Source organism: Pseudophryne corroboree, chromosome 5 (assembly GCF_028390025.1).
Source record: "Pseudophryne corroboree isolate aPseCor3 chromosome 5, aPseCor3.hap2, whole genome shotgun sequence".
In the NCBI taxonomy this organism is placed as follows: domain Eukaryota; kingdom Metazoa; phylum Chordata; class Amphibia; order Anura; family Myobatrachidae; genus Pseudophryne; species Pseudophryne corroboree.
Window position 1 is genome coordinate 180,892,155 of NC_086448.1, and position 16,760 is coordinate 180,908,914.

The following is a 16,760-nucleotide window of genomic DNA, read 5'->3' on the forward strand; positions in this document are numbered from 1 at the left end:
TACTGTCTACCCTTTTCATGTCAACCTTTTGACCCTGTCGACCTTTTGACCCTGTCAACCTAATGTCTGTCTAACATATGGTGTCTATCTATTGACTGTCTAACTAGACACTGTCTATCTTTTATACTACACCCGTTTGATGGGTGTGGTATAAAACCCGGCCCCATAGTCCTGCATGCTAATATGGACGATATTGTCCATATTGGCTTGCAGATATAAACAAGATGGCACCAACGATGAACGAGCGCGGGGCAGGGCATCGTTCATTGTTGGTGCCTACATATTGAAAGATATGAACAATTTCTCGTTCATTACTGAACCAGATTGTTCATATCGGCCGCACACATCGGCCAGTGTGTAGGGCCCATTGGTAACATAGCTGATACCACGAAACCTATGGACACTTTACAGCTGTCCCCACAATAGGCTTGGTTTACTCTGCTACTGTATGCAAAGACGGCGGAACCCACTCAGCAAAGGGATGCAAAGCAGGTAGGCGTCAGGTTGGAGAGGCGCTCTCCCTGCTCTGCATCCCCGCTGCTATCCAGCCCAGTGTTGCTGCCAGCTGCCGCTGCCCATGTCACACTGTATGACAAGCAGCAGCGCCGGCAGCGTGAAGCTGGGGAGGGGAAGAATATCCCAACTGGGTTTTACACTGTAATCCCGGGAGCCACTGTCATGTGGTGTAGGCAGGGAAGGGGTCCGTCTTGCTCATCTCTCCTCCCAGCAGCAGCAACAGGCATCGGAACTAAGATCAGAGTGGAAGACATGCGTGTCCGGAAAAACAGTAGCCCCACCCCCCAGGTCACCGGACTTCACCACGCAGAGACACCACAAGTGCCAAATGGAGAGTTGTCCCTGGCTCTGGAGTCACGCAGCAGCTGATGACGAACTGCTCATCTCTCACTGCCACCAATGGGCTGCAGAGAGGATGCCTCTACTCCTTCATGGCTCATTTGCGTCATTTTAACCCCTTCCCCACCCGACGGACCTGCAAATACAGGAGATTATCTCTCCATCCTGCTGGCATCACTAGGATGCGAGCAGGATGCGGGAGACCTGCCCACTCTTCCGGGGGTGCGGGGGGCTACCCCAAAAAACGGGAGCCTCCCGCAGCTTCCGGGAGTGTAGGTAAGTATGATCTGCAGTAGCTGCAGTCTTTATGCTAATGCTGCAGTCAGTGGGCGTCCTAATGTGACGTTCACCAGCTGTAACGCAAATCTGTTGATGTGCGTATGAAGACAGGCCATCGTCCAAACATCAGTCGCACCATGAGACATTAAAGCATCCCTGTGGTGCTCAGAATGTCCATTGTATCACAGCTGCCAGTGCCAGTGGAACTACGTCTTCTGACGTAGTCCCTGACATTGACATGCCTACCACCATTAGACTCCCTCCATCACCTCCCAGGAAGGCCTGTCGAAGCTGCATGGTTCTCCATGCAATGCCGATATGTGTTTCCTGGTGGTAACGATTGGAACACATTATATTGGCTCCACTTGACATAGTGCTAGGATTCATACATTCATAGGATTCTGTACTTTGACATGTCTACAGATCTGAAGACTCGGACTTCGAAAAAACCAAGTGTGCAGAAGACGGGATCAGTGGAGTGGAGCTGATGCCCTCAGCAGTAAGTAGCTGTGACATGTACCCACCCACATATTTTATATTATAAAACACATGCACGTATATAATACATATATATATATCATAGCAAGGGGTCCGGCACTCTATTTTTGCGGTGCGGTGCGCACTGACCCTTTATTATCTATGGAAGGTAGGTCGCAAATCTATAGTTTGCAGGGGGGCGCCGAGAACCCTAGCACCGGCCCTGACTGTATGTATAGATTTTTTTTATATTTTCAACAAGCATTTATGAAGCACTATTCCATTATAGTTCCTTTTATACCTGTTGAAGAAGCCAATTTTCAAAACATACTGTAGAGAAAGGGTCACTTTCAATCCAGTTAACCACATCTCTCATGGAGACAGACATGATGGGGGTATATTTAATAAAAGTCAATTTTGTTTTCAGTCAATTTTGTGGGACAGCATACCTCCCAACATTCTTGTCCCTTGAATCTGAACTCTTTGCGTGCCTGAAAAGGGGGCATGGCCTCGTGAAAAGGGGTCATGGCTTCACAGGAATTCTGCGATCGCGAGTCACGCCCCCATTTTCGTCACTGTGGGGGCATGCCCAGTGATGAAATTGGGACAGTTGAACTGAAATAGAACTTTACACTTAAATAGAACTACAATAGAATCTTCAATACTTTAACACAGGGTTTTTAAGAAACACAAAATCGACTTTTAGTAAATATAAATGTGAATGGGTCAGCATGTCTGTGCGACCCGGTACCCGTTCACTGAATAGGAAGAAGAGACCATTTCATTAAACGCAATAAGCCGGGTCGGGTTCCCAGTCTGATAGGGGTCTCAGCTGTGTCGCCCCCGGGAAGAACCCATGTACAAATTCCAGGTGCAACCCGGCTAAAGTAGTCTGAAAGGAGTATTAGTGATGTGTACCCAACATGACATCACTGCTGACGGGATCCTGCATGCGGCAAGTGCATACACATTTGCTGATGCTGGGTCTTACAGGGGGGACAACGTGACATGCTGCATTCAGTAGCATATAATCGCTAGCGACATCCCCCATCAGCCCTAATGCAGGGCCGCTGGGGAATGTTGCTAGCAACCAACGGAAAAGATGCATATAATGGGTACACGCTAGACGATGTACCCGATACGTTGCTCCGATCCGCGGGATCAGGCGACATATTGTCTAGTGTGTACCTGCACATGTAAAACTACAAGTGCCAGCATGCCATAGCCCAGGTCCACTGGAGCAGGTTTATATATGTAACTATTAGTAAATAAAGATACAGGGGTACATTTACTAAGCAGTGATTAGAACGGAGAAGTGAGCCAGCGGTGAAATTTCCCCATCAACCAATCAGCAGCTCTGTATCATTTTATAGTATGCAAATTATATGTTACTTCAGTGCTGATTGGTTGATGGGGCAACTTCTCCACTGGCTCACTTCTCCGCTCTTATCACTGCTTAGTAAATGTACCCCACATTGTCTGATTAGAACAAACAAAATTTACATGGAGAATTAAGGGTGGTCATTGGGATTAAGGGTAGTCTAATGGAAAATTGACAATGATACAGGTGCTGCTCTGTCAGACACAAGAAAGGCTCTTGGCCAACCTCCAGGAGGTAGAGCTCCTACTAACAGTGTGGGGGGATTTGATGGGTCTCAGGGCCAAATTCAGACCTGGTCGCACGCAAGCTATTTTTTGCACTGCTGAGACCAGGTAATCGCCACCTACACGGGAGGGGGAAAACGCTATGCAGGGGTGCGATCGGCTATGCAGAGAGCTGCACAAACAAAAGTTTGTGCAGTTTCTGCACAGCCCAGGACTTAGCCGCTGCGACGATTCGGGATGTTGCTGACGTCACCTCCCTGGAAACGGCCGGGCCCGCCTGCGTTTTTCCGGACACTCCCAGAAAACGGTGGGTTGCCGCCCACGAATGCCTGTCTGTCAATTCAGTCTGTCAATCTTCTTGCGTTCGCCAGTGTGATCGCTTACTTCATAGGATCCGTCGCTACCCGTCGCCGGCGGCCGACGCGCCTGCGCATTGCGGGTCACACACATGCGCAGTTCAGACCCGATCGCACGGCTGCGAAAAATGCAGCGTGCGATCAGGTCTGAATGATCCCCCCAGTCACAAGTTAAATTAAGGTTGAAGGGTCTGGAAGGAGAAAAAGTTAGAACATCTTAACTGCATGGATTAATCTTGAAATTGACATGATAATCATTATGACTGATATTTTAGGATCTGTGGCTATTATAGTGGATCTTTCTTAACTTTGCTCTTTAGCACAACAAAAGCTCCCATGTCCATAATGGCACCAATGTGCTTTCTCATCATGCTAGGGGCAAGCTTGGCACTCTGGCAGATGCTGGGCTATCACCAGCCTCTGCCTGCACTGACCAGCATCCATTCTCCGCTGCTGCTCTGACGCTAGAGCAGTGGTACCAGTGTTCCCCAACTTCCCACCCGTGGGATACTGCAGCCCACGGGTGGGACAGCGGAACAGTGGGGGGGGGGGGGGGGGGGGGGAGCGGGACTGTCCTGCAGAAATTGTGATGGTTGTAAAGCATGGATACATTACTTCATAAGCTTTTGCAATGGTGATATCAGGAGGTCATGACCTAATCTCATTCCCGATCTCCTAATCCCACGGAAAACATAGAAATTGCTCAATTTGTACAGGTGCATACCGATCAAATAATCGACCTTCTGGGTCAGAGCGTTTATTGGATTGGTACAATCTATCTGCTAGTGCAGAGTTTCCCAAACACAGTCCTCAAGGCACCCTAACAGTCCAGGTTTTAATCATATCCATGGCTCAGCACAGATGGTTAAATCAAATTGACTGAGGTATTAATTAAGTCACCAGTGGCCAAGCATGGATATACTTAAAATCTGGACAGCTAGGCTTCCATGAGGACCACGTTTGCATACCTCCCAAATTTTGTGAGGCAGAAAGAGGGACTCTTGTGCTGCGTCGCCGCACCTGCCCGGAAAAGGGGCGTGGCCTCCAAAAAGGGGCATGGTCTCGCAGTATAGCCGCACTCATGAGACACGCCCCCATTTCCCATCACTATGGGGGCATTGCCAGCCCTCTGTGAGCTGCTGGCATGCCCCCTGTCCCTCTTGTCTCTGTGAATAGACTCTGCGCATGTCTATTCACTGCTGCTCTGCTAAGCCCCTCCCAGCCCTTTCCTGCGGGACACTGCTGCCCGCAGGTGGGACAGCGGGACAGTCCAAAAAAACGGGACTGTCCCGGGAAAATTGGGACAGTTGGAAGGTATGTGTTTGGGAACCTCTGTGCTAGTGTGTACACAGCATTAAGTTTGGGAGGGTGTGGCCAAACTGAAATATAAATCAAGGTGTAAAAATAAAACGGTCCAGTATTTGTGGTCTGCATGCAAAAGCAGCCCGTACTTACCCTGCATGCAAAAACAATAAATGTATTGCAGCATGGTTTGTCCAGGTGCTTTGCTCCCAACTCAGAATCAGCAGTGAAATGTGCTCTATAAATGACACTCAGTGTTTGCTAATGTTCCTTCAACTGTAAGAGGTTTAAGTCTGCATATATCTAATCACACAGACTCAAGATTCCAAAAAGCAATATGCTTGTACCTGTAATTTCTCATTTGTATGCATAAAAGAACGAAAAAAGTAAAGAAATTCATGGTAACTGAATTATGAATGCATCAGATGGAAGGTGCGGAAGCTTTGGAAGAGCTATATAAGTCTGTGCTACATCTATTAAACATGAATCACAACAGAGAAGTCTTTGGAATTGATAATTATATCAGTATAAAATGATGGTATACTGCTATTGTATGTAATATCACTTACAGTATTACTACAGCCAGTAGCCCCGCAAATTATGGGGGAGATGTACTAAGCCTTGGAACGTGGAGGGAGATAAAGTACTAGCCAATCAGCTAGCTGATAGGTCGATACTAGAGATGAGCGGCTTCGGTTCCTCGGAATCCGAACCCCCCCGAACTTCAGCCTTTTTACACGGGTCCGAGGCAGACTCGGATCTTCCCGCCTTGCTCGGTTAACCCAAGCGCGCCCGAACGTCATCATCCCGCTGTCGGATTCTCGCGAGGCTCGGATTCTATCGCGAGACTCGGATTCTATATAAGGAGCCGCGCGTCGCCGCCATTTTCACACGTGCATTGAGATTGATAGGGAGAGGACGTGGCTGGCGTCCTCTCCGTTAGAATAGATAGAGACAGTACACTTGAGTTGATTTACTACTAACTTAGTAATTTTGGGGAGCATTAGGAGTACTCAGAGTGCAGAGTTTTGCTGATAGTTACTAGTGACCACCACCAGTTTTATTTATTATTTAATATAATCCGTTCTCTGCCTGAAAAAAACCGATACACAGTCACATACCATATCTGTGCTCAGCCTCAGTGTGCTGCATGATAATATCATCTATGTATATCTGACTGTGCTGAGTGCTCACTGCTCACACAGCTGAATTGTGGGGGAGACTGGGGTGCAGTTATAGCAGGAGTACAGTGCACACTTTTGCTGCCAGTGTGACTGACCAGTGACCACCAGTATATTGTCTGCCTGAAAAAGTTAAACACTCCTGTGGTGTTTTTTTTTTTATTCTATAAACGCATTCTGCTGACAGTGTCCAGCAGGTCCGTCATTCATTATATTATATAAATATTTACCTGCAGTAGTGTTATATTTTTTTTGTTCATCTCTATCATCTTTATCATCTCTATATTAGCAGACGCAGTACGGTAGTCCACGGCTGTGGCTACCTCTGTGTCGTCAGTGCTCGTCCATAATTGTATACCTACCTGTGGTGGGTTATTTTTTTCTATCTTCTTCAGACTAGTAGTTTAGGAGTCTGCTGACAGTGTCCAGCAGGTCCGTCATTATATTATATATACCTGCAGTAGTGATATATATATATTTTTTATATCATTATCATCTCTATACTAGCAGACACAGTACGGTAGTCCACGGCTGTAGCTACCTCTGTGTCGTCAGTGCTCGTCCATAATTGTATACCTACCTGTGGTGGGGTTTTTTTTTTCTATCTTCTTCATACTAGTAGTTTAGGAGTCTGCTGACAGTGTCCAGCAGGTCCGTCATTATATTATATATACCTGCAGTAGTGATATATATATTTTTTATATCATTATCATCTCTATACTAGCAGACGCAGTACGGTAGTCCACGGCTGTAGCTACCTCTGTGTCATCAGTGCTCATCCATAATTGTATACCTACCTGTGGTGGGTTTTTTTTTCTATCTTCTTCATACTAGTAGTTTAGGAGTCTGCTGACAGTGTCCAGCAGGTCCGTCATTATATTATATATACCTGCAGTAGTGATTGTCAAAGTCAAAAATATTACATAGAGAGAACATACAAACCACACACACATTTAAGTCGCTATACTTGCAAATATGCGCAGCGAGCACAGCAATATATGGAAACACACGCATTTGCTCGGACATGGCACGGAGATGGATTCGGCGCTTGTTTCATACAGTACATGGTTATAATAATGTCAAGCACCAGACATCATGGAGATTTAGAATTGGCTGATGAATTGATGTCATGAATATGTATTATCTGAACAGAACCAGATGCGCCCATCATGTTTGGTATTGAAGCAAGCAGAATGATGTGTGGGTTAGTTTGATGCTGGTTGTGAAGTTGTGGGACATTGCAGCGGATAGATATGATTATATGTATAAAAGCTAAGATCACTTTGTTGAGAACAATGGATGATCAAGCCAACCTTTTACTAAGATTTTCAGGGCTGAACCTGATTAACATATACAAAGGAGAGAGAGAGACCCCTCCCCTAGGAACAGACACACAGGAGGATAGTTCCTGTCTGGGGGGGTTGGGGGTCAGTTTTGCTGGTGGCCTCAGAGAACAGATGTAATGAAGCTACACTCAGAACAAAGCTCTCAGAAGCATGGCTGGATCATCACCAGGCACCAAAGGCTAAGTATTGAATTCACATGGCTAGATAAGGAAATATAGACAGATTGCTTTCTGGTTTAAATAGGATATTGTAACTTGGTTGTGTGATTGTTGGGTGTTTGTGTGATAGATCTGGAAATCTGTGATGGTAGCTGGGACATTAGACAACCTGTAGCATAGCATTTGTGGTATTTGTTTGCCTATGGTGATTTAAAATAGATTGTACTGGTTAGTTATAATATATATCTTGTTAATCATAAATACCACCATGCAGTTACGTTTGGGCATGTGCTTGTGGCAGTGGCGGGCTGAGATGGGTGGTTACATTGTGATCTGGTCTTGTGATGAATATGCTCTGGTTATTGAGATACTGAAGTTGTTTGGAATGTGAAAGTGAATAAGATGGTTCTAGGAAGTTGTTTGGAATGTGAAAGTGAATAAGATGGTTCTAGGAAGTTGTTTGGAATATGAAAGTGAATAAGATGGTTCTAGGAAGTTGGATTGAAATTGTGAAAGGTGATTTAGATGGTTTGGAATTGTAAAATCAGAACATATGCATTGTTCTGAGGCTTGGACATTTTGGAATAAAATGGAGTCTTGTGTCTTCTGCTATGTGATTGTGGTGTAGTAGAGAGTGCCATGTGTTTGGACCTGCAAATCTAAAATGGGTGCTGCCGGGTGCTTTCCCCTCCCCCTTTCACATGTGTTGCAGTCTTCATGGGAGTTTTCTCAAAATGGAGTCTAGCTTCTGTCCCATGCGGTATTGTAGGGTTGTGTATATAGGGACAGCCAGTATGGGTAAGGTCAAGTATTTTCTCCACAAAGATTCTCAGCATTGAATAACTGCGCAGCGATTGTTCCTCACATGTGTAAGCTTCTCTGCAATCATATTGTCTGTATTGTTATGGTGAGCCATTTCTCTCTCTCTCTCTCTCTTCTCCTCTTTCTCTCTTATTTTCCCTTAAACGTAATTGTATTGTATTGTATTTCCTGTGCAGTTATCTGGTTAGGTAGTCTATGTTATATTGTAGTGTATGATTTGTATTTGTATTAATTCTTTTGCAAGTATATCATTCATAATATATATATATTAGGCGTTGGACCCTGAGCATGGTATCTGTGTATTTCTTATAGTGTTAAGTATTCTCAGAGCGTCGGTGACGCTCGAACAGCTTTAAAGGTAATAAGGTTATTCTGTGTTGCATTTACACTCTATCATTACACTAAGGTTTTACTGCATAATACACTGTTTATGGTTTAGATACAAAGGTTTAACATTGTGAGCGTCAGCGCCGCTGGTGATCTCCTCGTGGTCCCGAGCGTCCGCTACGCTATGGCGAATCATTAAGTTAGTCAGCAGCCAATAGCGTGCCTGCCTGTGATCTCTTGGCCGTGAGCGAACGTGACGCTTGAGCGTCTCAACTACGGCTAAGCGATTGTTACGCAACGTGCGTACCCCTACGGTACTTCATACGTAAACAGCGTACAGTGTTCTTAGACCTCATAAAGGGTTTTATATACGATAAATATTCAGCTTTATCAATTGCGGGCTCGTCCTGTCCTTCACATATCTGCACTAGGTAATTTCAGCAGACATTATCCAGCAGCAAAGGGCGGGAGATCATATTCACAGATTCAGACTCTGGGCCCAATTCAGACCTGATCGCAAAACCAAAATCTTTCTCTAATGGGCAAAACCATGTGCACTGCAGGGGGGGCAGATATAACACGTAAAGAGATAGTTAGATATGGGTGGGTTATATTGTTTCTGACTGTGCAGGGTAAATACTGGCTGCTTTATTTTTACACTGCAATTTAGATTTCATTTGGAACACACCCCACCCGAATCTATCTCTCTCTGCACATGTTACATATGCACTACCTGCACTGCACATGGTTTTGCCCATTAGAGAAAAATTTTTACTGTTGCGATCAGGTCTGAATTAGGCCCTCAGTCGCACACAGATGTACAAATGTTGTGCACCAAATTAATCAGTATAAGCTAGCAATGTAGTTTTGTTGGTCCAGTTTTTATCTGTGCGTATATGACGCACATTATGAGCGAGAAAGAAGGTCGGCACAGCCAAGTTGTAGGAGACCTGGAGGGGCTATTGAAGCAACAGTAAGAAAGAACACATTGGTAGCAACAAAAAATAATAGTTAAATAGAAGAAAGGACACACAAATGCTAAGTATGAAGGGAGCAGACACTAAAGATTTCATTTTGTGCAGTAAGATTATTAGAGGGTTAGTTATAGTACATTTTGAGTTGTTTCGCACTGTACGGATGGCTGTACAGATATTTTTGCTCTGCAATTAGACTTTTGCATCACCTCTGAGATGGCGGAGATCGGGCTCAGATTATAGTATTAATTATTATTATTATTATTATTATTATTATTATTCTTTATTTATATGGCACCACAAGGGTTCCGCAGCGCCCAATTAATGAATTAATTAATGGAAAGCATTTTGCACCATTGGGTTACAGTTAAATGGTAAAAAGTAATTCTACGCACATTTAGCCCAATGTATAAATAAAGCTTCAAACACACAGGGGTAAATTTACTAAGATGTGAGTTCTATTTAAGAAGGGATGTTGCCCATAGCAACCAATCAGATTCTACGTCTCATTTATTTAGCGCCTTCTAGAAGATAATACCTGGACTCTGATAGGTTGCTATGGGCAACATCACATCTTAGGGCCTAATTCAGAGCTGATCGCAGCAGCAAATTGTTAATTAAAGGGCAAAACCATGTGCACTGCAGGTGGGGCAGATATAACGTGTAGAGAGAGTTAGATTTGGGTGTGGTGTGTTCAAACTGAAATCTAAATTCCATTGTAAAAATAAAGCAGCCAGTATTTATCCTGCACAGAAACAATATAACCCACCCAAATCTAACTCTCTCTGCACATGTTATATCTGCCACACCTGCAGCGCACATGGATTTGCCTATTAGCTAACACATTTGCTGCTGCAATAAGATCTGAATTACCCCCTTAAATAGAACTCCCATCTTAGTAAATTTACCCCATTGCTGGAGTGCACAGTCTGGCTGCCTGCCTCGTGCGTAGGTGATGCAATGTAACGCTTAAGTTATTACTGTTTTATGGCGTTACATGTCCCCTCACTCTCACAATTAAATGGATCCAGAAAAATGTAAATGTATGTTTTAACGAAGAGAATGATTTAAAGTTGAAAAAGGGTGACCCTTTGATGCGGCTTTTACATGGTTGCACTTGTGTTGTGACTTCAGAATTTTCTAGGTTGCAGAGGACTCCAGAGAGCTGGGTAAGTACCCTGATGTGCACCGGGGGAGCCATTCACAATTCGCTTTGTGCATCCAGCGAGTGTCATTAATGAGTTCCTCTGTGTTACATAAGACTTTAGCACTGGTACAGGTAGAACATTTTTCCAATATACTGTTCTGTATGTGACAATTGTAAAGATTTCAGCTGCCAATTTACACCAAATAATTTTCAATATGTGGCAGATGCCTCAAGCAAGAAGAAGCATCTGCATCTCTCAATCACTTTAAAGGGACCTATTTATAATACGGTGCTGAGCTGTTATTTTTACATTTGCAATTAAGGGCATAACAGATGCTGTGCTCTCCATACAAAATAAGTTCCTCATTTACATAAACGAACGTTGCCTCGAGTTATCCTTTACAGTCACTAAATACCTCCCTGGACAACAGTTTTTTTTTTTGTTACTTACAAGTCAGTTGGTCATTTGAAGGTGAATAACATAGAAAAAGCCCTGGCATATAAACTGAACTATTTTTATTTTGTTGGCAAGTCTGTAATGCTTACTTATATACTGTAATAGTGTTTGTATATAACACAGGTTCTCAAGCTCAGCCCTCAGTTGCCCCCACAGTGCATCATACCTCCCAACTGTCCCGATTTTCGCGGGACAGTCCCGTTTTTTGTGGACTTTCCCGCTGTCCCACCCGCGGGCCACAGTGTCCCGCGGTGGGGGGGGGGGGGCAGTTGGGAGGCTCTGTCTCTTGCTGCCCTGCTTAGCAGAGCAGCGGTGAATAGACGCTGTGCGCATGCGCACAGCGTCTATTCACTGGAGTCAGAGGGAGAGGGGCCATGCCAGCGACTCACAGAGCGCTGGGCATGCCCCCTCAGTGACAAAAAAGGGGGGGTGGCTCGCAATCGCTGGTACCCCGCAAAGCCATGCCCCTTTTCATAGACCATGCCCCCTTTTCGGGAGCCCGTGTGTCCCTCTTCAAGCCAGCTCAAAGTTGGGGTGCATGTTTTTCAGGTCTCCTCACAGAATCACTAGTGAAATATTTAGTTACACCTGTGGATCTTTTAAAATGTGTCAGTGAGTAATGATTACACCTGTGCAGCTGCTGGGTGACCTAGAAAACGTGACCTGATCGGCGCCCTGAGGACCGAGTTTGAGAACCACTGTTCTATAATGATACAGGTTGAGTCTCCCATATCCCAAATGGTTGGTGCCAGAGGCAGTTTGAATATTGGATTTTTCCATATTTTTAAATATTTGCATACCATAATGAGATATCTCAGGGATGGGACACAAGTTGTATTTATGTTTCACATACACTTTATACGGGATGTAGTTATGATCCAGGCGGTCAGCATACCGACTCCAGAATGTCGGCTGGGGGCCCAGACTATTCCCACTCGTGGGTGTTCTCGACACCCATGAGTGGGAATAGAACCTCTGGCGAGCCATCGAGCCCGCAAGGGACTTCGTTGTGCTTGCACCCCTGACGGCATTTTGGCAGCTGGGATCCCAGCGTCTGTATGCTGACCGCCGGTCACCCGTACCCAATCCCTTTATACATACAGCCTGATCATTTTATACAGGAGTGGAGGGAGGTCAGAGTTAGGCACTGGAGCATCACATATCTTAGAGATGATGAGCGTTGACATAGAGTGACCATATTATCCCTTTTACCTGGGACACTCATGGAGTACACAGGTTCTGTGGCTGGCTGACTTCAAGCCTACATTTCAGCTGGTTTTAATCAGCCACACAACCTGTGTAATCCATGAGCGTACCAGGTAAAAGGGATAATATGGTCACTCTAGTTGACCTGACACGCCGACATGTAGCATGTCAGCTGTTCAATCCTATCAACATTCTCATGTCAGCCTGTTGACTGTCGACAAGTTATACCACACCCATTAATTTATGCTTTATATACACCTTATACATAACATATAGCCTAAAGGTAATTTTATACAATATATTTAATTTTGTGCATGAAACAAAGTTTGCGTATATTGAACCATCAGAAAGCGAAGGTTTCACTATCTTAGTGGCACTCAAACAATGTTGGATTTTCGGATTATTTTGGATATGGCATTTTCAGATATGGGAGACACAACCTGTATTAAAATGAGAAATGCATCCAATGGGGAATCATTTTATACAATGATACAGATGGTGTCTGCCCGAGGCACATGCTACACTACACAGTTTCTAAATACACAATAGTCTGTATACAGTACTGTACATTAAATACATACACCAGTGGTTTCCAAACTTTTTTGAATCACGGCGCCCTAGAATATCATTATTTTTTTCACGGCACCCCTAGGCCAAAAATTTCTTATTGAGAAATTTAGAAAGAAATATTACATTAGGTAGATCGCGTTTATACTGTATGTCATCCTTAGGGTCAGTTGTGTGGTGAGGGACAGGATTTGCTTCTGTTTGGCCACATATTTTATGACTGGCAGCCACCAGCACTGGTTTTGTCTATTATATTGACCATGAATAATTGCAATTGGTCCTGGACCACCAACCCAGGGCACCCCTTCAAGTGTCCCGAGGCACCCCAGGAAGCCACGGCACACAGTTTGGGAACCTCTGACATACACACAACTGTGGCACTCACTCAGAAATAATACCCAGTATTATGCCAATAAATATGTGTACGTATATACAATTGCAAGAAAAAGTATGTGAACCCTTTGGAATTTCCTGGATTTGTGCACAAATTGGTCATAAAATGAAGATGATGAAGATCAGAACACATTTTATGACCAATTTATGCACAAATCAAGGAAATTCCAAAGGGTTCACATACTTTTTCTTGCAACTGTACAGTAATGTGTACTTCAAACTCTTCCAAATTATGAGTCGGTTGTAAGACCTCACTTTGACAAGGTGCAGCTGTGAAAAAAAAGCAAAAAGGCATCTCCTAGATCAATAAACCTGTGCCACTAGTTGTGATAGGATAAAACAAGTGGATCTTGTATCAAACAGTACTGATATATTGGCTTATTTGAACCGATTCCAAAGTTGGATCACTCTGCCACAACAATTCCAAGGATCTGTAATGAATCAGGATAATGAGACTTCTATTTCAGCAGATAATCTCAGGAGAAAATATAGAAGTACTCTCATAGTGTAATATTTAAAATTGAAACAAATAAAGCTGACATTTTCCCATGGATTATGGAGTATATATACTGCTCCACATTCAAACCTATTCCATGTGGGCTGCACTTTCCCCAGGATCTACTGTTACATTCCACAGTCTCTCACGCTTAATTGCATTTCCATAGCACCTCTAAAGGTCCATACACACTGGGCGATTTCGAGCTGAAAGCAGCTCACTTTTGGTGTTTTGAGCTGCTTTCAGCTCAAAGCCGCCCAGTGTGTATGGACAACCGATGAGCAGTGAGCGCTGATGCGCGCTCCCGCTTCATCGCTGGTGGCCGCCGTTCATCTACTGGTATTACCCGTAGATGAACGGCGGGGTGAGCGGCTTTCCATAGCGTCCTGCTTTGGAAAGCCACTCACCCCGGCTGACATCGCTGGGCAGCGGGTAAAAGCGCTCAATGTGTATGCACTGAGAGCTTTTCAGCCCAGCGATGTCAGCGATCATCGCTGTGCATACACGTTGGGCAAAAAAACGCCCAGTGTGTATGGACCTTAAGTTTAAGCAACCAACTCTGCAGCTCTGGTACTGTAAATGTGTTTGCTGTGACACTTTTTAGCTTGAAACACTGTACTTGTTTCTCTCTGTGCTGCAACATGTGGCCAAGATGGTGCCTCAATGGGGATCACAGTCTAGGTCGACCACTATTGATCGACAGTAAGAAAGTCGACATGGATTCTAGGTCGACAGGGACTCTAGGTCGATATGTTCTAGGTCGACATGACAAAAGGTCAACATGAGTTGTTGTTTTTTTTATAATTTTTTTTCCATAATTTATGATCCACGTGGACTACAATTGGGAACGGTAACCTGTGCCAAGCGCAGCGGCAGTGGAGGGAGGCACCTTGCCCAAAGCATAGCGAGCCATGCGAGGGGACACTGTGCACTAATTGGGGTTCCCAGTCACTGGACAGAGAAAACTACACCAAAAAAAGTAAAGAAAACTCATGTCGACCTTTTCTCATGTCGACCTAGTACAAGTTGACCTAGACTCTCTCTCGAGCTAGAAACCATGTCGACCTACTTACTGTCGACCAATAATGGTCGACCAGGATGCTATCGACCTAAGTCTAATCTACCTAACATACCACACCCACCTCATGCCATAGCTGCCTACCCTCCTGCATTCTGCAGGAGACTCCCTGAAGTAGCGGCAATCTCCCTGACTCCCTGAATAAACCAGCAATCTCCCTGATTGCACCTTACCCCCATTATGTAGCTGTTACATTTTTATGGAAAAAGAGAAATCAGAGATACCTACATTCAAATAGGATCATCAGTGCCATTTCCCTACTTTGGTTATAAGGCATAGTAATCCCCATGGCTACATGCGTTCTAAATAAGGTTTATCGTGGCCACTTACAGTATATAGAACTTTTTGTAAAACATAATACACAACCAAATCCTGATAAATATAATTTGTCTTTTCTGTAACAAGTAGATCTTATTAACTTTGGGGCTCATTTACATTTGTATGTTTTATGACACGCCTTTCAGATGTAGCAGTACATGTCCGCATTGATACTGTAGGCGTCACTTTCACAGTCTCCCTGAAATGCTTTTATAAAAGTAGACAAGTATGCTCAGCGCTGGTCTGGCATTTGTAACAGCTCGGGGGTCTATTTACTAAGCTTTGGATGGAGATAAAGTCGCTGGAGATAATGTACCAGCCAATCGGCTCCTAACTGTCATTTTTCAAACACAGCCTGTGGCATGGCAGTTAGGAGCCGATTGGCTGGTACTTATCTCCAGCGATTTTATCTCCATTCAAGGCTTAGTAAATAGACCCCAAACTTCTCAATGTGCCTGGAGCACTTCTGTATACACTCTGAATGCTTTGATGATTCAACTTCAGTGGCGGATTTTACCTATGGGCTGCAGGACTGCAGCCCCAAGGTAACATCCTCTACCCCGCTCAGTGTCAGTGAGCCAGATGTAGTCCGTAACTGCACTGGCTTCCCTGTGACTGGCAGTGAATTCCTATTGGAAGTCCTACCTGTCAGTCACAGACACTACAGGCAGTCCCATTGGGAGGTGTTTCCTCCCTCTGGGACTGTATAACCGGGTTGCGATACGCAGAGAACTGGCTATGGGCTGCAGCCGAGGTAGCATACTTGCCTACTCTCCTGGAAGCTGCGGGAGGCTCCCGTTTTTTGGGGTAGCCCCCTGCACCCCCGGAAGAGTAGGCAGGTCTCCCGCATCCTGCTCGCACCCTAGTGATGCGGGCAGCAGGAGACATACTCTCACGTATTCGTGGGTCCGTGGGGAGGGGTTAAAATTACACGAATCCGGCACTTCCCGTGAATCGCGTCATTTTCCCGATGTGGGGGCAGGCTTGATGATGTCACAGCCCGCCCCCAAAAGTCTCCTGCATCGGCTCCTCTCCGGGCTTCTCCCGGAGAGGAGAATTAGAAAGTAGGTAAATATGTGATGTAGTCCATAGAAGCCGGGGGTTTGCACACGCGCAGTCCCGGCACCTGCCAGATCCATCCAGGTGCCAGGACCTGAGGCTGACTGTCTTCTCTCCGGAAATGGAGGAAAAGTAAATATATAAGTTTGGACGCCCAAAGCAGGGAGTTTAGGCATTTTAGGCGGCTAAACCCTGTTTGAGTGCGACATGCGCGCTGTGCATGGGCGGCCAAACACAGTTGAATAGTGATAATTGTTTGGATATCTAAACAGTCACGTTTAAACTAGAGATGTGCACCGGATACTTTTCGGGTTTTGTGTTTTGGTTTTGGATCTGGATCTGGATCTCCTTTCGTGT

General features: G+C 44.9%; 1 protein-coding gene and 1 long non-coding RNA gene across 3 annotated transcripts in view; one reads left to right on the forward strand and one right to left on the reverse strand.

Annotated features, from left to right (window-relative positions):
- PTPRN2 (protein tyrosine phosphatase receptor type N2) overlaps positions 1-16,760 on the reverse strand; it is a 1,612,706-nt gene that overhangs the window by 1,378,338 nt on the left and 217,608 nt on the right. The gene's annotated exons all lie outside the window — the stretch shown is intronic.
- Positions 1-16,760, forward strand: part of LOC134928903 (uncharacterized) — a 29,906-nt gene that overhangs the window by 7,017 nt on the left and 6,129 nt on the right. Inside the window, exon 3 of the long non-coding RNA XR_010178112.1 lies at positions 1,558-1,633. This is a non-coding gene — a long non-coding RNA (uncharacterized LOC134928903). The remainder of the gene's footprint in view (positions 1-1,557; positions 1,634-16,760) is intronic.